Source organism: Ursus americanus, chromosome 5 (genome assembly GCF_024610735.1).
Source record: "Ursus americanus isolate L20-20 chromosome 5, mUrsAme1.1.p, whole genome shotgun sequence".
Classification (NCBI taxonomy): Eukaryota; Metazoa; Chordata; class Mammalia; order Carnivora; family Ursidae; genus Ursus; species Ursus americanus.
Window position 1 is genome coordinate 41,757,748 of NC_142131.1, and position 22,432 is coordinate 41,780,179.

The following is a 22,432-nucleotide window of genomic DNA, read 5'->3' on the forward strand; positions in this document are numbered from 1 at the left end:
GAAGTAGGATGTTTTCTGTAAACAGTCGGCATGTGATCTTTCAAAAAGGAGGTTTCTAGGGCAATTCGGTGGCTTGGTCAGTTAAGCATGGGACTCTTGATTTTGGCCCAGGTCATGATCTCAGGGTTATGGGATCAAGCCTCCCTTCCGGCTCCATGCTCAGCAGGGAGTCTGTTTGTTTCTCTCCCTCTGCTCCTCACCCGCTTGTGCTCTCTTTCTAAAATAATCTTAAAACAACCCCCCCCCCCATAACAAGGTGGTTTCTACCTCACGGTAATTCTCATCCACAATGAGTGAGGGGCTCTGTATTTGAGACTTCAGCAAATCAGTTCTGTTGACTTCCTGTTTTCTATTTCCGGCCTCAGCAGAACTTCCCATTGAAGTGGAAGCAAGCAGCAAACACAAAGCTGGAATTTTCTCCTGAAGTTGATGTGCCATGGGGATAAAGTAAGTTCATGGCGTGATGTGTTTGTCTCGCCCCGCTCTTGAAGTGTGTCCTTGTGCTGCTCTGGTCTTTCTACCACGGGGAGTGACCTGGGCTTGCTGTCAGCCAGCGGCAGAGCGATAGTGCTGGGTTCCAGGCTCTCAGGGCCTCAGACCCACTGCTCCGACCGAGCTCTACACCAGGCCTGGCCATCACAGCAGCTTCGCCCTTTGACAGTCCCTAAGGATGGTATACTTTGGTTTATCTTCTTTAGGTTTTGTGTGACTGTTTTATCTACTAGTGTGAAAGGTCAAGGCAGGCAGACATCAGTTTTTCCTCCCCTCCCTTCTCATTATTCTCTCTTCCTCTGTTTATAATTCAAAATTATGTTCCCTTTCGTTGTCTTATTGCTTCCTTCATAGTACTTTGTATGGTGGTTATTGTAATCCCTGTTTTACAGAACATGAAACTGTGGTTTAAGTGAATTGTCCTGACTGGGCCAAAATCACTCAGTTAATAATAATGCCGAGACTGAATCCTCAGTCTTCTGTCTTCAGGTGTCTCAGGCTTGCTTTTCCTCATTACCACATGGATTTTCTGGTAGACCCTGGTGTAATAAGGATGCTGATGGAAAGGAGAAGAAGTGGTGGCTGGGCTGGGAATCCTGAACAGCTCTCACCTGCCATTGAATCATGTGCCCTGATTAATAACATAGAAAATGTTAAGTAAATGTATTTCCACCCAATTCTTCATACACACAGGTCTTTGAGTCTTCTCCAGTGTCACAGACTTTAGGATAATGTGCCCAGGGGAGTCATTGTCTTCACGCAAGGAGAAAAACTACACAAGTCAGATGTGGGCCTAGTGGTGGTTGACACCTGTACTCAGGTGACCTGTGTTTCTGTGTTAGTTGTTGAGCTGAGGTTAGTAGCACAAAGATACTTTCATTTCCCTGCTCTCCAAATTTTGGCAAGGCAAATGGGTGTGGGGAGTCAGTTTTGAGTTGGGCTTGATGGTTATATGAAGACTTTAGCATATACTTAGTCCTGGAGGTGTCAAAAGGGGATTGGAATTTGTGGCTACTCGGCAGCAGCTAGCAAGACAGCTTTGCTTCTGGGAACAAATAAGAAATAGGGCAGAGGCAATGAGTGAGGCTCATAGAAGCCTTGGTTGTTCCTTTTGCCTGGCACATTGCTGGAATGATCCCGTTCGTCCAGGCTCTGGGAGGGTCCCTTTCATTTTGGAGGAGTCCTCAGCGCTATACATGTCACCAAGTTGTCCTGATAGACAATAAACTCCAAGGGGCTTTGTGTGCCACGGCCTCGGGCTGGTGGATGTTTTCCTGACGTGGTGTGTGAGTAGTCCCCAAGCCAGATGGCGCCTTGTCCTGAATCAGGCCCCTCCCTTGGCACCACAAAGCAGAAGTTCCTGGGTGGGTGGTGGTGTCTGGACACTGGCCTGGGGCCACTGCCCACATTGCTGCGAGATCCTCACTGTTCTCTCTCTGGACTCACAGATGACAGGGAGTGAATGAGGGAAGTCAAATATTGTGGCAAGGAGAGGCTGGCAAACATGCGCACGGCCAGCAGGTTTCTCACTGCAGTGGGATGCTGAGAGAGGAGGATGTTGAGATTTGGGAAGGAAGCTCAGAAGTCTCAGTCCTAAGGCAAAGTTTTAAACAAAGAAAAAACACATCTGGGCTTGAATATGGTCAAGGTTTGGGGTTACTATTCTATGTAACTGTCTGAAGTGAATGGGGTGGGATGAGACCCAAAGGGCATCTGAAGATAGAGGACAAAGGAGGTGATAAAGAACATAGTTTCATGATTGACCAGAGGCTATCTGGTTGCCAGCACAGCCTTCTACAGAGGGCTCCTACATCTGTGTTTGGCACCCAAACAGCCGGCCAATATGTTCTCAAAAAGCCTGTGACAGAATTTTTATACACTGAATTCTGTTTTGAAGGCACAAGGGAATATTACCCCTTAAAAGAACCTCAGGGGAATCACTTTGAAAAAGCAAAGAGTCATTTTAAGGCATAGACACTCAACAATTGCTTTTGAATCTCTGAATTTTAATGCATCTGCCCAGAGTGGGGTTGCGCATTTCACCCTTCCACCTGGTTGGGATCGTTTTTCTCTTACATAGGTGGTCTGTAAAATTCTTAACTGAGCATTGTAATTAACTATTTCCCAGCTATTTTTACTTCTGATGTTCATGAGTGGGGGGGGGGACCATTTGTTATAACAGAGTTCAAACCATATCGAAAAAGTTATTTTCTTTAAAAAAAAACTTCTTTTTCAAGGAAAGGCCTTCTCTAATAGGACTTTCGGTGACAGTTACCAAAGGATAATCCTACCAACAGAGACACTCAGCCTTTAAGTCTGGCTTTTGGAAAACGAACATTAATTCTTTTTTCTAAACAGGACACTGTGAGCTCAGTCATGTACACTATGAAAATAATTGGTGTGTGTTAGTACACTTTGTGCCAGATTTCATGCTTGTTGAAAGGTGATTGGAATCAAACCAGCGTATTTAAAGGTCAACTGGTTGTTCTTAAACAGTGCAGAATTTTAACTCTTTCGTAATCATGGATTTTAACCACATGGCCATTTTAGGAAAGAGAAGAGACTGCATACTGTCTTTTAACTTCCTGACCTTTTTTTCTTAGATTTTTAAAAACTTCTCAGGGCTCTCTTGTGGATGAAAAGGGTCTGAAAAATGAGTTCTCAGCTGGTATTTGGAAATGGGTGGGAATAGATATGTAGCTCTTTTAAAACTACTAAATTTAGGTCAGGGGTCCAATGAGACAGTGCACATCCCATAAACCATGTCTAAATGTCATGTTACAAGTTCTCTCTTTTTAATAAGTACTTCTGATTCGCTAGTGGTTTCTAGCCCTGTCTCTTTTTTCCCACTTTTGAACACTTTTTTTTTCTTAGCTCCTGGAAAAGCTTGGTGGAGAAACCACTATGTAATCATCAATATGTATCCCAGCCCTTTGATGTTGACTTTGTTTCTGGGTAATTCACTAGGCTTTGGGGTTTTGATGCCTTTTCCCCCAGTGATTTCAGATCCATAGGTTAAATGATTTATTTTGTTGATTTTCAGAATGCCTTCTGTCTACCAGTCTCTTTGCTGAGAGAGACTCACCTCTCTCAAAAAAGTAGGGTGACTTTTAGTCATTGGGTGCTGGACCTTCTTGTTTTCTGGATTAGGTGTCCTGGGGAGTCCCTAGAAACTGTTCAACATTTCATGATGAAGACTCCAGTTTGCAAGCTACAAAAAACAATCTTTCTTAAGGAAAAACCTCTGTGAGATTGACATTGGATGTTTCCACAAATGCCACACATGAGTTTACAGGTAAAGGAAGTTGGAGTCCAAGCACTGATACACGTTGAGTATGTGTGAAGTCTTGCAGTTGTAACTAAAGGCAAACTAAAGTTACCCTGAGAAATCAGAATCTCTCCTTGTCAAGAAGGTAATCAATATTTTTTTTCTTTCTTGGTTACTTCATACTTTGCCTTTAGTTCTTCTCTCTCTATATTGTCCACAACTTTTTAGCTGTGAGACTGCTGGTTGCTTAAAAACTCTGATCGTCATTTGCCTCATCTGCAAAGTGGGAATTATCTCACCTTCCTCAGTGTTACTGTGAAAATTAAATGAGTTAATTCATGTAAAATGATTGAAACAATGCCTGGCACAAAACAGACCCTCAAATTAACTCATTATTATTATCATTATGGTTGCTGTGAATCTAGTCTTTTTTACTAGTTGCTATGCCATATGGACATGCTTGACCTAGAGGGTTTCTTCCATTTGGGGTAGCACAAGCCCAGGAACTGAGGTTAAAGCTGCTTTCTTCCCAACTCATCACCCTGATCTTTACTGCCTAAACTCCAGCTGGAGGTTTGGGAGGGCATCATAAGCGAGACGGTGGTCCTGGGCCAGAGAGCTGGGAGAGCAGATTGCCAGGGTGGTTCTTGAGGGAAAAGATGTGGAGCCAGACATGGTGGCGGTATCACTCTTCAGCCACGGAGGGGAATTCTGCAAGACTGAAGCCCACCAAAGACCACAGGCAAGAAGGGTATTGCTCAGGGTTGGTTTTCAAAAAGAGACCAGTAGGTGGGAGCCAAGAGGAGAGCTGGGGAAATTTCTCCTCTGACAGCTGTCCTTTATGGTCCCTCACTCCTTCTAGTACACTCCCTGAGCTAAAAGCTCACTTGTTCTTAAACATTATCTTCCACAGACATTGAGCTCTGTTTACCTCCATGACAATGCTGTTCTCACGTGCTTCTCTAACTCCCTCATCGAAAACCTACAGTTTTCATCATTTACTAAGGTAATTCTCCTCTATCACAGACTTATTCACAAATCTAACAGGTGTAAAATCTGAGCTAAAGCAAAATTGATACAGCTACAAAATACATGCTGTGGTAAATACCAAGCCTTAGAATATTAATGACACTTAGAATTATGTTAAGAGTAGTTTTCACAGCATGGTTTTTCAAATATTTTTTACTGCAACCAAGAGTAAGAAACAGATTTTCATTTTATCTTATTTTATTTTTTTTATTATGTTAGTCATCATACAGTACCTCATTAGTTTTTGATGTAGTGTTCCATGAAACAGATTTTTAAATCATAGTCTTTGTCTACCTGTACAGATACTTGGGTATGGGTATATCGCTTAAGCAAAAGTTTCATGAAAAAAATTCTTAATCTTACTTACAAAGTGCATGTAGTGCACTTTGATAATGTCTTTCTGATGGAAAATAAGGGTGTTTGTAACCTACTAACCGCATAATCTGCAGTTTAAAAAATCCTGATTTCAACTACCATCCAGTGGTTGAGTTCTTAGAGACGGTCCACATAATCATACATACAATCATACGTATGTACATATCAACCATAATGTTGTCCGCTCTTCCAGGAAGTCTATCTCAACAAAAACATTGTCTTTTTTTTCTTTTCTTTCTTTTTTTTTTTTTTTACAGAGACAAACATTCTGAACTTTATGTGGAAATAAAGTTAGCTAAGAATAGCTAATAGAGCTCTAAAGAAAAAGAACAGGGTGTGAAGATTTACTTTCTCGGATATTGATACCGGGAATAATTCAGACCAGTGTGGTATTGACCCAAAGACAGAAAAATAGCCCGCAATAGTGGTCTTACATGTCTTCTTTTAGATATATTTCTGTGTGTTTGATATTTTTGATGCTATTGCAAATTATTTAATCTTGTAAATTTCAGTCTCTGTTGCTAGTATCAGATACACATTTGATTTTTCTATCTTGCTCAACTCTCTAATTAATTCAAATACTTGATAGGTTCTTTTGAATAACGCAATCTCATTATCTAAAAATAGTGGTATTTTTACCCTTTTTTCCCCAGTCCTGTGCCCTTTGTTTGTTTGGCTTTTTCTTTTGTCTTGTTACTTTGCCTGGGCCTTACATACAGTGTTGAATAGAAATGATGATGGCAAATATCCGTTTCCCTTCCGGATTTCAAGGGAAGTTTTCAACATTACAGTATAAAATGTGAACTTTGCTGTGGTGGTTGGAGAATTTGTTTGTGTGAATATTCTCTGTTAGATAAATAGATGTTAAATTTTACCAAATGTTTTTTCTGAATCAAAATGATAGAGGTTTCTCTTTCACTGTATTAATCTGGTTGACTTTACTGAATTGACAGTTTGAATGTTAAACCAACTTTGAGCTCCTGGAATAAACTGAATGTAGCTCTGATATATTACATTACTGTTAATTTTTGTTAATATTTTGAGATTATTGCATTTATCACATTAGAGAGTCTGACCTGAATTTTCTTTTCTTTTTTTTTTTTTAAAGTAACTTTGTCAGGTTTTGGTGTCAAGGTAATGCTAGCCTCATGAGTTAAGGGGTAGATAGTGGATATTTTTGTAACTTTTCTAGCCTCATTTCTTTCTTGGTCAGTCTCACCAGGTTTATCAGATTTATTAGATTTTTCAAAGAATCATCTATTGGGTTTGTTGATGTTCTCTGTTGTAGTTTTAAAAAATGTCCACTAGTTCTATTCTTACTTTTTCATTTTCTTCTCTTTTCTTTGGTTTTAATTTGCTGTTCTTACATAACGTCTTGAGATAGATTGTAAAATAATTGATTTTCAGGCTTTTTTCTCATCCAGTATATACATTTAAGACTATATATATATATATATATATATATATATATATTCATTCCTCACAGGTCCGATTTGGCTATATCACACAAAATTTCCTTTGCAGGATTTTAATTTTTGCTTAGTTAAAAATATATTTGAATTTTTATTGAGAATTCTTCTTTGATCCATGTGTTATTTACAAATCTGTCACTTAATTTCCAAATCTATGGGGATTTTCTATTTACCTTATTCATTTCTGGTTTATTCCACTATGGTCACTGAAAAAAAAAATATATATATATTATATATATATATAATTTAATATAATAATATATATATAATTTTTTTTCTTTCTGCTGTTATAAGGACTGTATTCTATATGTGTTAATAAAATAAAGTTTTTGAATCCTGTTATTTATATTTTCTCTGTAATACTGATTATTTTTCTGTGTATTACATCTGTTATAAGAAAGATGTGTTAAAATGTTCCATCATGATTTGTGGATTTATCACTTTTCTTTCTAATTCTGTGCATTTTTATATTAAATATCTTGAGTCTATGCCATTAGGAACTTATACTTTTAGAATTGTTATCTTCCTGGTAAATTGAGCCCCTTTTTATTGTGAAATATTCCTCTTTATCTCAGCTTATGCTTTTTGTCTTAAAGTCTACCTTGTGTGGTATGAATATCATAGCCTCAGCTGTGTTTGGAGATGGTGTTAGCATAGTGACTTTTCCCCATCCTTCACCCTCAATCTGTTTAAGTCCTTATATTTGAGGAATGCTTCGTATAAGCACATATCTTTTGTTTAATCCAGCCCAGCAATTTTTGTCCTTTAATTGAAATGTTAAATCTGTCTGTATCTTACATAGTCATTGATATGTGTTTGGATTTAAATCTATCATGTTTTTATTTGTTCCCTATCTGTTCCAATTTTTAAAAATCTCCTTTTTCCCTTTTTTTCACTTTCTTTTGGTTTGAGGTTTAAAATAAAAGATTCTTACTATCATTTACTTTTCCCTATCTATGGGCTTGGTAGTTACATACCCTTTTCTATGTTTCTAAGAGATTAACAGAAGTTGTTAATTGCATCGTTAACTCATTGAAGCCTAATATTAAATTAATACTTTGGCATTTCTTGGGCACTTCCAAAAATACATATTTAGCTCCTTTTTTGGATCTTTATTTTTTTCTGTATCTCAGTTTTCTTTTCTTTTTTTTTTTTTTTTTTAAAGATTTTATTTATTTATTTGATGGAGAGAGAGACAGCCAGCGAGAGAGAGAATACAAGCAGGGGGAGTGGGAGAGGAAGAAGCAGGCTCCCAGTGGAGGAGCCTGATGTGGGGCTCGATCCCTGAATGCCGGGATCACACCCTGAGTCGAAGGCAGACGCTTAATGACTGAGCCACCCAGGCACCCCTGTATTTCAGTTTTCTAGCTGTGACCTTTTTCTTTATGCCTGAAGAGTACCTTTAGTGTTTTCCTTCAGTACATGTCTGCTGCTAAGGAGTCTCTCTGGTTTTGTTTTTCAGAAAGTGTCTTTATTTTGTCTTTGCTCCTGAAAGGTATTTTCACGGGGAATAGAATTCTAGGTTAGTAATTATTACTTTTAAGCATTTTGAAGATCTTCCATCGTTTTCTGTTTCTATTGTCCTTCAAGATCTTCTAAGTCTTATCTGGCTAGGTAGAAATACAGTAGGGGTGCAAATATATAACTCAAAGGATGAACAAAAATGCATCTTGGAATTCACAGTTTTATATTCATGGCATTTAAAGTTTACAAATATTTAGCTGAAAATATTTTTTTACCTGAACATCAAGTGCAGATGATAAAAAGAGTTGAGTGTTTGATTACTTAACATAAAGATCTTTGTTTAATGTAGAAACTAAACGACAGTCCTGGGTTATTGAAACATTCTAGAAATTGTTTTCATACCTTGCAAAAAGAGAGAAGGAGCATAAAAACTTGTAAACCTGGCTTAAATGGAATATGTGAAAGTATGCCAAAATAATGCAAAAGTACACAGGCATGTGTCTTGATCCGAAACGGCTTTCAGCATCTCAGAGCGGTTCACTTTCTAAACACACACACATAACACTGTTTCATATCCTTTTTGTTTATAAAGTCAGCCTGATAGATTCTGCCTTGTATTAGCTTTCCTCATCATTTAGTCACAGTTTTATTTTTACATGGTTGTTGGTTAGCTGTGTTTCATTGCACATTTTCATTTTTGGATATCAGTTGTTAGAAAAATTACTATGTGTGGTATCTTCCTGCTGGGCATATTGGGCCTGGAATTGTGTATTTGACTTATGACTGATTTATTCACCTAGAAAAATATTTTCTGGCTGCAATATTATCTTCCTTCAGCATTAATATAGTACTTGAAATGTGAACTTAGCTCTTACCTTTGAAATATCTTTTTCTTTTACTAAAATGTGCTATATACAATACACAGTTACAAATGTGAGTTTTATAGTAAAACAAACCTGGGTTCAAATAGTAGCTCTGTGGTTGGAGTTAAGATGGTGGAGGAGTAGGGAACCCCTTTTTCAGCTAGTCCCCTGAATTGAGTTGGATAGGTACCAGAACAGCCTGAACATCTACGGAATCAGCCCGAGACGCAGGAAGATACATCTGGATCTCTACAAATGAACATCTCCAGCTCTGAGTATTGAGGTATGAAGCGGGGAGCTGTGAAACCGCGCACAGATATTGGAAGATAAATGGAAGGGGGAGGGAGCTGCCGCCTTCGGGCGCCGGGAAGCGGTAGCCACCTGCACGGGGGAGCGGGCGGACTCATGGACGGCACCCGCGAGAGAGCAGACTGGGACCGTGAGCCGGGGAACGCGTGCCACCAGACTGAAATGGAGATCCGGTGTGCTCACTGGAACCAGACTGAGAGCGGGAGCTCAGGGAGTGTGCAGGGGCGGCTGGCAGCTGGCGGTGTTAGAAACACAAAGGACAGAGACGTGCCGGCCCTGGAAGTGAGGGCTGGGATGCCAGGTGTGGGGCGCACATCCCGGGATGCTGCAGGGTTGAGCAGCACCAATAGAAACAGAGTTAAAGTGGCCAGAACATCAGTGGAGAATGGTCTGCGATCCCTCTGTTCTGAGACAGAGGCTGAGATTTGGCCACTGCTGCTCTGACTCTCAAAAGACGCACAGCAAACCACCAGGGAAAGCCACCAGAGAACAAAAGCCTGGAAATACTGGCTCACAGTGTGCCCATCTCCATCCCCCCTTGCAGGGAACACGGAGACTCTACCCAAACAGGGTTGCCTGAGTATTGGCGCGGCAGGCCCCTCCCCCAGAAGGCAGGCTGAAAAATCAAGAAGCCCACATCCCTAAGATCCCTATAAAACAAGGGCTCACGGCCTGGGTCCCGGTCAATAATTTGGGGTCTGGACAACCCCGCAACCTCTCCTCATCAGAATGACGAGAAGGAGAAATTCCCCCCCCCCCAGCAAAGAAAAGACAATGAGTCTGTGGCCTCTGCCACAGAACTAAGGGATATGGATATAACCAAATTATCAGAAATGGAATTCAGAGTAACAATGGTCAAGATGATGTGTAGACTTGAAAAAAGTATTAATGAAAATGTTAATAAGAATATAGAATCTCTAAGGGTGGAAATGAGAGCGAATCTGGCAGAAATTAAATATTCTATGAGCCAAATACAGTCAAAACTAGAGGCTCTGATGGCCAGGGTGAATGAGGCAGAAGAACATATCATCGAATTGGAGGATGGGTTAGTAGAAGAAAAAGCTAAAATAGAATCTAGACTTAAAAAAATCCACGCTCAGGAATGTAGGTTACGGGAGATTACTGACTCAATGAAACGTTCCAATGTCAGAATCATCGGCATCCCCGAGGGGGTGGAGAAAAACAGAGGTCTAGAAGAGATATTTGAACAAATTGTAGCTGAAAACGTCCCTAATCTAGCAAGGGAAGCAAATATTCGTGTCTGAGAGGCAGAAAGGACCCCTCCCAAGCTCAACCACGACACGTCATAGTACAATTCGCAAATATTAGATCCAAGGATACAGTATTGAAAGTGGCCAGGGCAAAGAAATTTCTCACGTACCAAGGCAAAGGTATCAGAATTACATCAGACCTGTCTACACAGACCTGGAATGAGAGAAAGGGTTGGGGGAGCATTTTTAAAGCTCTTTCAGAGAAAAACATGCAGCCAAGGATCCTTTATCCAGCAAGGCTGTCATTCAGAATGGATGGAGAAATAAAGACCTTCCAGAATTGCCAGTCATTGACCAATTTTGTAACCACGAAACCAGCCCTACAGGAGATATTAAGGGGGGTTCTATAAAAGTAAAAAGGCTTCAAGAGTGATACAGAACAGAAAGTCACAATCGATAGAAACAAAGACTTTACTGGCAACATGGCATCATTAAAATCATCTCTCTCAATAATCAGTCTCAATGTAAATGGCCTAAATGCTCCCATAAGACGCCACAGGTTTGCAGACTGGATAAAAAGACATGACCCATTCATTTACTATCTACAAGAGACTCATTTTGAACCTAAAGATACATTCAGACTGAAAGTAAAGGGATGGAATACCATCTTTCATGCCAATGGACCTCAAAAGAAAGCTGGGGTAAGCAATTCTCATATCAGACAGATTGGATTTTAAACTAAAGACTATAGTTAGAGACACAGAAGGGCACTATATTATTCTTAACAGATGTATCCAACAAGTGGATATGACAATTATAAATATATGTGCCCCCACCAGGGGAGCAGCAAGATACACAAGCCAACTCTTAACCACAATAAAGAGACATATAGATAAAAATAAGTTTAGGGGATCTCAACACTCCACTATCAGAAATAGAGCACCCATGCAGAAAATTGACAAGCAAGGGCTTTGAATGCCATACTCGACAAGTTGGACCTCATAGATATATATAGAACACTACATCCCAGAACCAAAGAATACTCATTCTATTCTAATGCCCGTGGAACACTCTCAAGAATAGACCATGTTCTGGGTCACAAAATAGGTCTCAACTGATACCAAAAGACTGAAATTATTCCCTGCATATTCTCAGACCACAACGCTTTGAAATTGGAACTCAACCGCAAGGAAAAATTTGGAAGAAACTCAAACACTTGGAAACTAAGAACCATCCTGCTCAGGAATGATTCAATAAACCAGGAGATCAAAAATCAATTTAAACAATTTATGGAGACCAACGAGAATGAAATCACAATGGTCCAAAACCTATGGGATACTGCAAAGGCAGTCCTAAGGGGGAAATACATAGCCATCCAAGCCTCACTCAAAAGAATAGAAAAATCTAAAATGCAGTTTTTATATTCTCACCTCAAGAAGCTGGAACAGCAACAGAGGGACAGGCCTAACCCATGCACGAGGAAGCAGTTGACCAAGATTAGAGCAGAAATCAATAAATTAGAAACCAGGAGTACAGTAGAGCAGATCAACAGAACTAGAAGCTGATTCTTTGAGAGAATTAATAAAATTGACAGACTGCTGGCAAGACTTATCCAAAAGAATAGAGAAAGGACCCAAATTAATAAAATTATGAATGAAAAAGGAGAGGTTACAACCAACACCAATGAAATTGGAAGGATTATTAGAAACTTTTATCAACAGCTTTATGCCAATTAATTAAGCAATCTGGAAGAGATGGAGGACTTCGTGGAAACCTATAAACTACCAAGACTGAAACAGGAAGAAATTGATTTTTTAAACAGGCCAATTAATTATGAAGAGATTGAGTCAGTGATAAACAACCTTCCAAAAAACAAAACTCCAGGCCCGGACAGTTTTCCTGGGGAATTCTACCAAACATTCAAAGAAGAAATAATACCTATTCTCCTAAAGCTATTTCAAAAAATAGAAACAGAAGGAAAGCTACCAAGCTCATTCTCTGAGGCCAATATTACCTTGATCCCCAAACCAGGCAAAGACCCCCTCAAAAAGGAGAATTACAGACCGATTTCCCTAATGAATATGGACGCCAAAATCCTCAACAAGATCCTGGCTAATACAATCCAACAGTACGTTAAAAGGATTATCCATCATGACCAAGTGGGATTCATCCCTGGGATACAAGGGTGGTTCAACATTCGCAAATCTATCAGTGTCTTAGATTTTATCCAGAAGGAAAAATTCAAAAAATCATATGATTCTCTCAATAGATGCAGAAAAAGTATTTGACAAAGTACAACATCCTTTCCTGATTAAAACCCTTCAGAATGTAGGGATAGAGGGTACATTCCTGAATCTCATAAAAACCGTCTATGGAAAGCCTACAGCAAATATCATTTGCTGTACAAATGTACAACAAAAAGGGATAAAAGGTATCCAAATCAGCAAGAAGAAGTCAAACTGTCTCTCTTCGCAGATGACATGATACTCTATATGGAAAACCCAAAAGAATTCACTCCCAAACTGTTAGAAGTTATAGAGCAATTCATTAATGTGGTGGGATACAAAATCAATGCTCAGAAATCACTTACATTTTTATACACGAATAATGAAACTGAAGAAAGAGAAATTAGGGAATCCATCCCATTTACAATAGCACCAAAAGTCATACGTTATCTTGGAATTAACTTAACCAGAGACGCAAAGCATCTATATTCTAGAAACTATAAATCACTCTTGAAAGATATTGAGGAAGACACAAAAAGATGGGAAAATATTCCATGCTCATGGATTGGAAGAATTAACATAGTTAAAATGTCCATGCTACCCAGAGCAATCTACACTTTCAATGCTATCCCGATCAAAATACCGAGGACATTTTTCAAAGAACTGGAACAAATAGTCCTTAAATTTGTATGGAACCAGAAAAGGCCCCGAATCGCCAAGGAGCTGTTGAAAAGAAAAAACAAAGCTGGGAGCATCACAATGCCGGATTTCGAGCTGTATACAAAGTTGTGATCACAAAGACAGCATAGTACTGGCACAAAAACAGACACATAGACAAACGGAACAGAATAGAGAACCCAGAAATAGACCCTTGGCTCTTTGGGCAACTAATCTTTGATAAAGCAGGAAAAAACATCTGGTGGAAAAAAGACAGTCTCTTCAATTAAATGGTGCTGGGAAAATTGGACAGCTACATGCAAAAGAATGAAACTTGACCACTCTCTCACACCATACACAAAGATAAACTCCAAATGGATGAAAGACCTCGATATGAGACAGGAATCCATCAAAATCCTAGAGGAGAACATAGGCAGCAACCTCTATGACATCAGCCAAAGCAACCTTTTTCATGACACATCTCCAAAGGCAAGAGAAACAAAAGAGAAAATGAACTTGTGGGACTTCATCAAGATGAAAAGCTTCTGCACAGCCAAGGAAACACTCAAAAAAAAAAAAAACTAAGAGTCAGCCCGTGGAATGGAAGAATACATTTGCAAATGATACTACAGATAAAAGACTGGTATCCAAGATCTACAAAGAACTTCTCAAACTCAATACATGAAAAACAAATAAACAAATCATAAAATGGGCAGAAGATATGAACAGACACTTTTCCAATGAAGACATACAAATGGCTAACAGACACATGAAAAAATATTCAAAATCATTAGCCATCAGGGAAATTCAAATCAAAACCACACTAAGATACCACCTTACGCCAGTTAGAATGGCAAAAATCGACAAGGCAAGAAACAACAATTGCTGGAGAGGATGTGCAGAAAGGGGATCCTTCCTACATTGTTGGTGGGAATGCAAGTTGGTACAGCCACTCTGGAACACCGTGTGGAGGTCCCTTAAAAAGTTAAAAATTGAGCTACCCTATGACCTAGCCATTGCACTACTGGGTATTTACCCCAAAGATACAGACGTAGTGAAGAGAAGGGCCATATGCACCCCAATGTTCATAGCAGCATTGTCCACAATAGCTAAATTGTGGAAGGAACCGAGATGCCCTTCAACAGATGACTGGATTAAGAAGTTGTGGTCCATATATACAATGGAATATTACTCAGCTATCAGAAAGAACGAGTTCTCAACATTTGCTTCAACATGGACGGCACTGGAGGAGATAACGCTAAGTGAAATAAGTGAAGCAGAGAAAGACAGTTATCATATGATTTCCCTCATCTATGGAACATAAGAACTAGGAAGATTGGTAGGGGAAGAAAGGGATAAAGAAAGGGGGGGTAATCAGAAGGGGGAATGAAGCATGAGAGACTATGGACTCTGAGAAATAAACTGAGGGCTTCAGAGGGGAGGGGGGTGGGGGAATGGGATAGACTGGTGTTGGGTAATAAGGAGGGCACGTATTGCATGGTGCACCGGTTGTTATATGCAACTAATGAATCATCGAACTTTACATAAAAAACCAGGGATGTACTGTATGGTGACTAACATAATAAAAAAAATTTAAACAAAAACAAAAACAAAACCAAATAGTAGCTCTGTTAATTACTAGTAGTGCATCCTTGGAAAAATCACTCCAACTATGCATCCTTAGTTTTATTATCTGTAAATCGAGGTTGCTAATTTCTACCTTACAATGCCATTATAAGAATAAATGTTATTATACATTTTTAAAATTTCTGTAGTATGGTATTGCCTGCTAGGTTTCTTCATAGAGTAATGTGTTTTATTGGCAGATGATATTTGATAGTAGACTGGTTCCTCATGAAAATAATAAAGATAATTGAGCATTTTATTCCTTGGAGTTTATGAAGATTTATACTTGGTGAGTCTGTGAGCCAAGGGCATATAGTAAATTCTGTATTCTTGATTTAACAAGTGTGATGGTTAATTTTATGTGTCAGCTTTCCTGGATCATAGGATACCCAGATATTTGGTTAAACCAAATTAAATTAAATTAAATCAAATTAAATCCATACTTGTAGCTGTGGATGTGAAGGTATTTCTAGGTAAGACTAACATGGAACTGATGGTAACGCAGACCCTCTCCACCCCTAGTCCACAGTGTGGGAGGGCATCATCCAGACTTTTGAGGTCCTAAATAGCACAAAAAGAAAATGGAGGAAGGGAGAATTGATTCTGGCTGCCTGGCTGCTTAATTGAGACAGGAGTCTTCTGCCCTTGACTGGGACTTACACCATTAACCCTCTAGTTCTCACAGTTAAACCACTGGCTCTCTCCATATATATCTCTGTGTCTCTATATCTAGGTCCACTTGGTTCTGTTTCTCTGGAGAGTTCTGACTAACACAATAAGCATTTATTGAGTCTCTCACAATGCACTATTTGGGCTTCTTACTTTGCCTCTCATCCTGTATGCCCATATCCTTTCCTTGGAATATTCAGTGCTGCATTTTAGTATTTCTGTGCTTTTTGCTGGCGACTTCGTAAAATAGCCCCCAGTGAAATGCCAAAGTGTGGTGTAGCGTTCTTAAGCAGAAGGCTCTATTGTGTCTTATAGAGGGTATGAATGTGTTAGATGAATTTTGTTGAGGCCTGAGTTATAGTGTGATTGGCTATGTGTTTAATGTTAATGAATCAATGAGATATATATGAAATAAGGTGTCTTAAGCAGAGGCACATATAAAACCAAGTTATGTATAGATTGGTTGATGAAAATGTGACCAGAGGCTCCCAGGAACCTAACCCTGTATTTCACTATTTACGAATTTGATGTTCTCAGCCACTTAATAGAACAGAATTAAGGGGCACCTGGGTGGCACAGTCGATTGAGCGTCTGACTCTTGATTGCGGCTCAGGTAATGATCTCAGGGTCTTGGGATCAAGCACCACAGGGTTCTTTGCTCAACAGGGAATCTGCTTGAGGATTCTCTCTCTCTCTCTCTCTCAAATAAATAAATACATCTTTTTAAAAAAGTAACAGAATTAATACGAATAATGAGAATCCACTGTATAAACTTTTCACGTAAGCTGAAGAGATGGCCAATGAATATGCATGTCTAGACATTTTGTAGAATTATAGCTAACCCAAACAAAATGGAGCTATTTTTATTTAATTTTGAAAGATTCTGAATAGAATCTCAGTCATTTTGGTTGGTTTATTTTAGCAGTTATTTACTGGCTAATCTATCAAGTCAGGTGCAGTGGAGTTAGACACGTACCATGGAAGGCAATGAGATATGTGTTATCAGCAGTATTGACATTGATTTGTATTCCTGGAGCAGAATAAAATTGAGTCAGATAAGGTCCTGCCTGTCCCTGAACACCAAGGAACCCAGCCTAGGATGGAAAACAACCAGGGAATGTCCACAGAGCAGATAACTACAACATGTCTGTGAAGATTGATGTTATCTTGAGTTCTGAGGGTTTACAGATGGAAAGCATCCCAGAGACCCAGCGTGTGGTGAGGACTTAAGCATGTCTACAGATAGAGCTAGAATTAGAAACTAAGGGCCATGGCTGAGATTAAGTCCTTTCCTGCTAAACATGCATGTATGTGCTATGTGATTAAACTAATTATCGAGATCTCGGCTTCCCAATGAGCTCATGTTCTAGAAATTCCACTTAGGTCTGATGTTTAGAAGTCCAGTGTGAGGTAGTTCTTGAGCTGCAAGAGGCTTATTTTGCTCTTTTTGAGCATTGTTAAAGAGTTTCATGGATTTCATCTGGTTCTCAAAGGAGTTCATGATTCTAAAATGTCTGAAAGTTATATTAAAAGATGATTTAATATAATGAAAAACTGTTTATTACAAGACACCATGTGAAAAAGAAATGACAGCATATGTAGTGTAACCACGATGTCAGTGTATGTGGCTGGAGAATATACATTAACAGAGGTTATCTCTTGGTAATGGAACTAGAGGTATTTCTTTTCCTTGTTTATACTTTTTTTCCTCCAAATTCTTGAAATGATTACATATGTTTTATAATGAGAAAAAATGTTAAATAACGTTTTGCCCCACTAGAGCCCTGATTTACCTAAAGGAAGTCCTATTCTTTTAGTTTGCACATTTCAGAACATCTCATAACTTATTATTTTGGCTGAAAGTTGAAATGGAAACTCAATTAACACTTGTTCAGTAACAGTCCCCTTTTCTTCCCATGGTGTCTTCTCGGCTTAAACCTTTGCACTCAGCCCCTTTTCCAACTCTTGCTTCTCTCCTCTCCTTCCCCTTTTTCTTCTTTGACTCATCTCCTATTTTTAAAAAAAATTAAATTCTGTCTGTTTATCTTTGATAGCATTAGCCTTGTTCTCTTACCTGTTGGGGAAATGAATTGTACTCTTCAGTTACTCATTTTCACATGTTAACCCCATCTCCCCCTTTTCTCCTTGTTTCTTTACCCTGGTGTTTTATTTTGGAAGACAGAAGAAGCATTTGCAAAATCGCCTCTTCCAAACCTCAGAGCCTTAGTAGTACTTTTCGTTGATTTTAAATTTTATTCTTTTTGGGATTTCATGAGTGTTTATTCCCTCCATTAGGAGCAGGTGTGTATATGCGTGCACAGGTGTGCATGAGTGTGTGTGCACATGTGTGTGGATACACGTTCTGTTCTTTCAGATCAGGAACTGTGTCATTTTTTGTGTACCCTGTGGAAGCAAGCCCTCCAGGAGTGCTGACTGCCTCTCGGCCAGTTCGGGCATAGCTTGGCGACCTTGCAGAGCGTGACGCCTGGTCCTCACACTGTATGCATAGGAGGGCCATGCCCTCATCCACCTGGTACCAACGGGCTGGCAGCCATACTTGAAAGCCTCCATGAATAAGAGGCAAATTGGGTTTTCTCTCCAGTTGCTTCCCGGCTGGCTCTGAGCAGGGCAGGCTGACCTGTAATCTGTCCCAAAGCCTGCTAACCAACAAAGAGGTACAAAGATAAGATCGTAGAACTCAATTTATGTATGCGTGAATGCAGGACTGAATTAAAATCACAATTCCAGGAGGGAGCTGAGGACCAAACTCCGGGACTCTGAGTCAAAAATCAAGGCTATGACTCACAGGATGAACATTTTTTACATGTAAATTGGAATTCAAAGTAGATATTCGTAACTGAAGTAGTGTGCTATGCGTATCTTATTTCCATAAGTCTGAGGTCTGGTTCTTAGGTTGGCTCCAGGGGAGAGCCATCAGCATTGAGCCTTAACATTTTGTCTGATAAATCAAACCTATGATGAAGAGAACCAGGCAGATGTGACACTGACTTGCAGTCTGCAAACATCCATAGCTCTATTGTAGAGTGTTCAGCTCTGCGTCTCCTCATGGAGGAAAATGTACCTGGGTATGCTTCCTGGAGCTCTTCATTCTTCTTTCAAAAGACAGAACTGAGTAGAGAAAGGGAGACTTGGTGTGACACGTGCTTTACCCTCATGTTATTTTCTTAAAACCCAAAGTCACATGGGTAAAAATTGGACTTCGTTGAACTTACCCGGTTGGAGACAAGCATGCAGAGGAGGCGGGATTGCTCGCTGTGCCAGAAGAGCAGAGGGAGAGAGCCCTGTGGTGCACAGTGCTAATGCCATGAGTGGCCTTTGCCATGACTGGCCTTGGGAAATAATGTGAAAGAGTTGGTATCTTTTTCCCGCTGCCTTAGTTTCCCCTTGCTTTCTGTTTTGTGGTGCTTCCTCCCCCTTTCTCCTTCTGGTTATCAAATATCCCCTTCACAAGAAATGCTAGCTTTCAGGGATGATCAGTCAAGCACACCTTTGAGCGAATGTAAGATTTAGAATTCATTTAGATGTTTGAATTTGACATTGTATCCTTTGTTTTGGCACAAAATGTGCGTTTCTTGCAAGCAGACTGGTGACTCATTTTATGCTTTTGCGTCTGGGGAGGGCTGGTTTTGGGGAGCTCCTCTGTAGCCCATGTTTCAAATCCTATCTGTATTAAGAACACAATTAGAAACTTGTGGTATCAGGAGTCTGGCTTCTCACTTAAAAGCATCCTTCCCCTCTTTTTCTCACCATGATGAATTTTAATTTTCAAGTAGGAGTCACTGTATCAACTTGAATGTCAAATCCATTTGAAAAAGAAGGTGTAGCCTGTTGAAAGAGATGGTGGAAATGATTATGTCCCAGGCTTGGAGCGCATTGAAGTTGGCGAAGCGTCTAACAGATTCAGACCATATTTAGATCTTTTTGCTTGGCGTCCCCATTTCAGTGTGGAGGAGGCTGTTTTGCAACCTGATCTTTTTTGCAGAGAGAACTGAATGGCCTGAGGGACAATGTAGCCCATGGGCAAGGGCTGCAAGGAAGTTTCAAGGCTGCTGTGTTCCCCCGCACCTCACACAGACGATGCCCCATAACTGCTTTTTGAAAAGTGTTACCTTTCACATGCCCTGCTAAAAATACATACCTAAGAAGACCTGAGGAACTTGAAAGGACTAGAGAAGCAGGCTGTGGTTGCACAGAAGCAATATGCAAGATTATGAAACTCAAAAAAGAAGACAGGAAAAAATTACTATAAAGTAAGACATATTAGCGCCTTAAGTTCCAAAGCAGCTTCTGATAACATAGCCAGAACAGAAATGAGAAAGGCATCAAAAAACCGGGGAGTCCCTAAGAAACTGCAAAAAACTATAGAAAGTGCTTTAATGGCATTGGTGGGTCAGACAGAATGCCTTTATTGCCCCCACCCCCCAGACTTCTCGTCTCGTTCTTTTCCCTTTTGCAATTCCCCTTCAGAAAACCTTACACGGTCACTTCTACCCAGCTAACTTGAACTTGGTCCTCTGTGTGACCTCTAGTCGCCGGCACCTCCTCGAGATGACCCACTTGCTCACTGTGTGGCTTGTCACTCTGATTATGCTCTAAGTTTACTGAGGCCAAGAAACAAGTCTTTCATATCCTTGGAGTTTCCCCTCTTGTTTCAGTACAATTGTGTTCCCAGATGGTTTTGATGAATGTTGCCTAACTCACTGGGTACTTCCAGAGTTAAAAAACAAAACAAAAATGTTACTAGATATTCAGCTTTGCTTTTAATATTAATATTTATGCCCCATGTTCTGAAAAATCTGTAGAAGAGTGGGTAAGATAAAAGCTGGAGGAACAAGTTGTAGATACAGTAGTGAGAATGCAAATAAAAATGTCTTGGCAGAAATAATAAGGATGGTAAAAGTAATAATGATACACTTTGCCATTTCTGGAGCACTTACCTGAACGTGCTTTCATATCATGAAAAACAGAGGGATAAAGGAATAGAAATAAACGCTAGGAATACCGAAGAAATGCAGAGATAAAAAAAGCAGAAGGACAAAAGAAAGTTAAGGAAAATAAAGCCAAGAAGAAAGAAATGGTGGGAGGATTTACTAACAAGCTGGAACAGTTGTTAGCTAAATCACACAGTGGGCAGAGTGTCAAATAAATATTTACAATACTGGGTTTTCATTTGTTTATTTATTTATTTATTTATTTATTTATTTATTTATTTATTTATTTATTTATAGCAGGTAGAGTGTGCTGTCTAGAGATCAAGGCATGTTTTCACTTGTTTTCCTACCGGTAGTGGGGAAGGGAGAGTTCTGGGTTCTCCACCTTTCTCTCTCCACGTTTTGTTCACTAGGGCTTATATTGCTACAGTCCGGTTATGTGTACTGCAGATATTCCAACTGTATCATCACAAAGATCTGGAAATGAGAGTGATACTCACCTGTAGCAGCTTAGTTCAGTGATTGCACAGAAACTCGTTTAGACTTGCTGCGGAGAGTACTATTGACTTTTGTTTTTTGTTTTTTTTAATTTTTTAAAATTTATTTATTTGACAGAGAGGGAGAAAGAGACCACAAGCAGGCGGGGCGGCAGGCAGAGGCAGAGGGAGACGCAGGCTCAAGAGAGAGTCCCTTGCGGGGTTCAGTCCCAGGACCCTGCGATCGTCACTTGGGCCAAAGGCAGACGCTTAACCAACGGAACCACCCAGGTGCCCCATTGACTTTTGTTCTTGTAATTTTGTCTGAAAATGCCCTCACCTTAGGAGTCAGGTCTCAAACTATTGTTGGAAATGCTGACTATATAGTAACGTATTATAAAGAAGTTCCCTGATGATGAGTGACGTTGAACATCTTTTCATGTGTCTTTAGGCCATCTCTGTCTCTTCTTTGGGAAAATGTTTATGCATGTCCTCTGCCCATTTTTTAAACTTGGATTGTTTTGTTGCTGTTGACTTGTGTAAGTTCTTTATGTATTTTTTATTATTAACCCCTTATCAAAGATAACATTCGCAAATACTTTCTCCCATTCAGTAAGTTGTCTTTTTTCTTTTGTTGATGGATTCGTACAAAAGTTTTTATTTTGGGATGGTCCCAAGTTTAATTTTGCTTTTGTTTCCATTACCAAAGACCTATCTAGAAAAGCATTGCTATGGCTGATGTCAGAGAAGTTACTGCCTGTGTTTTCCTTCTAGGAGTTTTATGGTTTCAGGTTTCACATTTAGGTCTTTAACCCATTTTGAGTTTATTTTTGTGTGTGGTGTAAGAAAGTGGTCCAGTTTCGTTCTTTTGCATACAGCTGTCCAGTTTTCCCAACAACGTTTGTCGAAGAGACTGTTTTTTTCCCATTGGATATTCTTGCCAGAGGGGAGGTGGGTGGGGGATGGGTGAAATGGATGAAGGGGATTAAAATTATACTTATCATGATGAGCCCTGAGTAATGTATAGAGTTGTCAAATCACTATATTGTACACCTGAAACTAATATAACACTGTACGTTAGTTACACGCGAATTAAAAAAAATTCTAGGTGAAGACAACCCAATGTTCTGGCACTGAGCAGTTCTAGATCTGGCAAAGTGCAGATAAAAAAATTCTGCCTAGGGGCTTCTGGGTGTCTCAGTTGGTTAAGCATCTGCCTTTGGCTCAGGTCATGATCTCGAGGTCCAGGTATTGAGCCCTGCATCAGGCTACCTGCTCAGTGGGGAGTTTGCTTCTCCCTCTCCCTCTCCCTCTGCCACTCCCTCCTGCTCCTCTCTCTCTCTC

The 22,432-nt window shown here is 39.7% G+C and overlaps 1 protein-coding gene across 1 annotated transcript in view; it reads left to right on the forward strand.

Annotated features, from left to right (window-relative positions):
• PDE4D (phosphodiesterase 4D) overlaps nucleotides 1-22,432 on the forward strand; it is a 1,386,129-nt gene that overhangs the window by 7,923 nt on the left and 1,355,774 nt on the right. The window contains exon 2 of the mRNA XM_087861883.1: nucleotides 369-447. The gene's annotated coding sequence lies outside the window, so the exon portion shown is untranslated. The remainder of the gene's footprint in view (nucleotides 1-368; nucleotides 448-22,432) is intronic.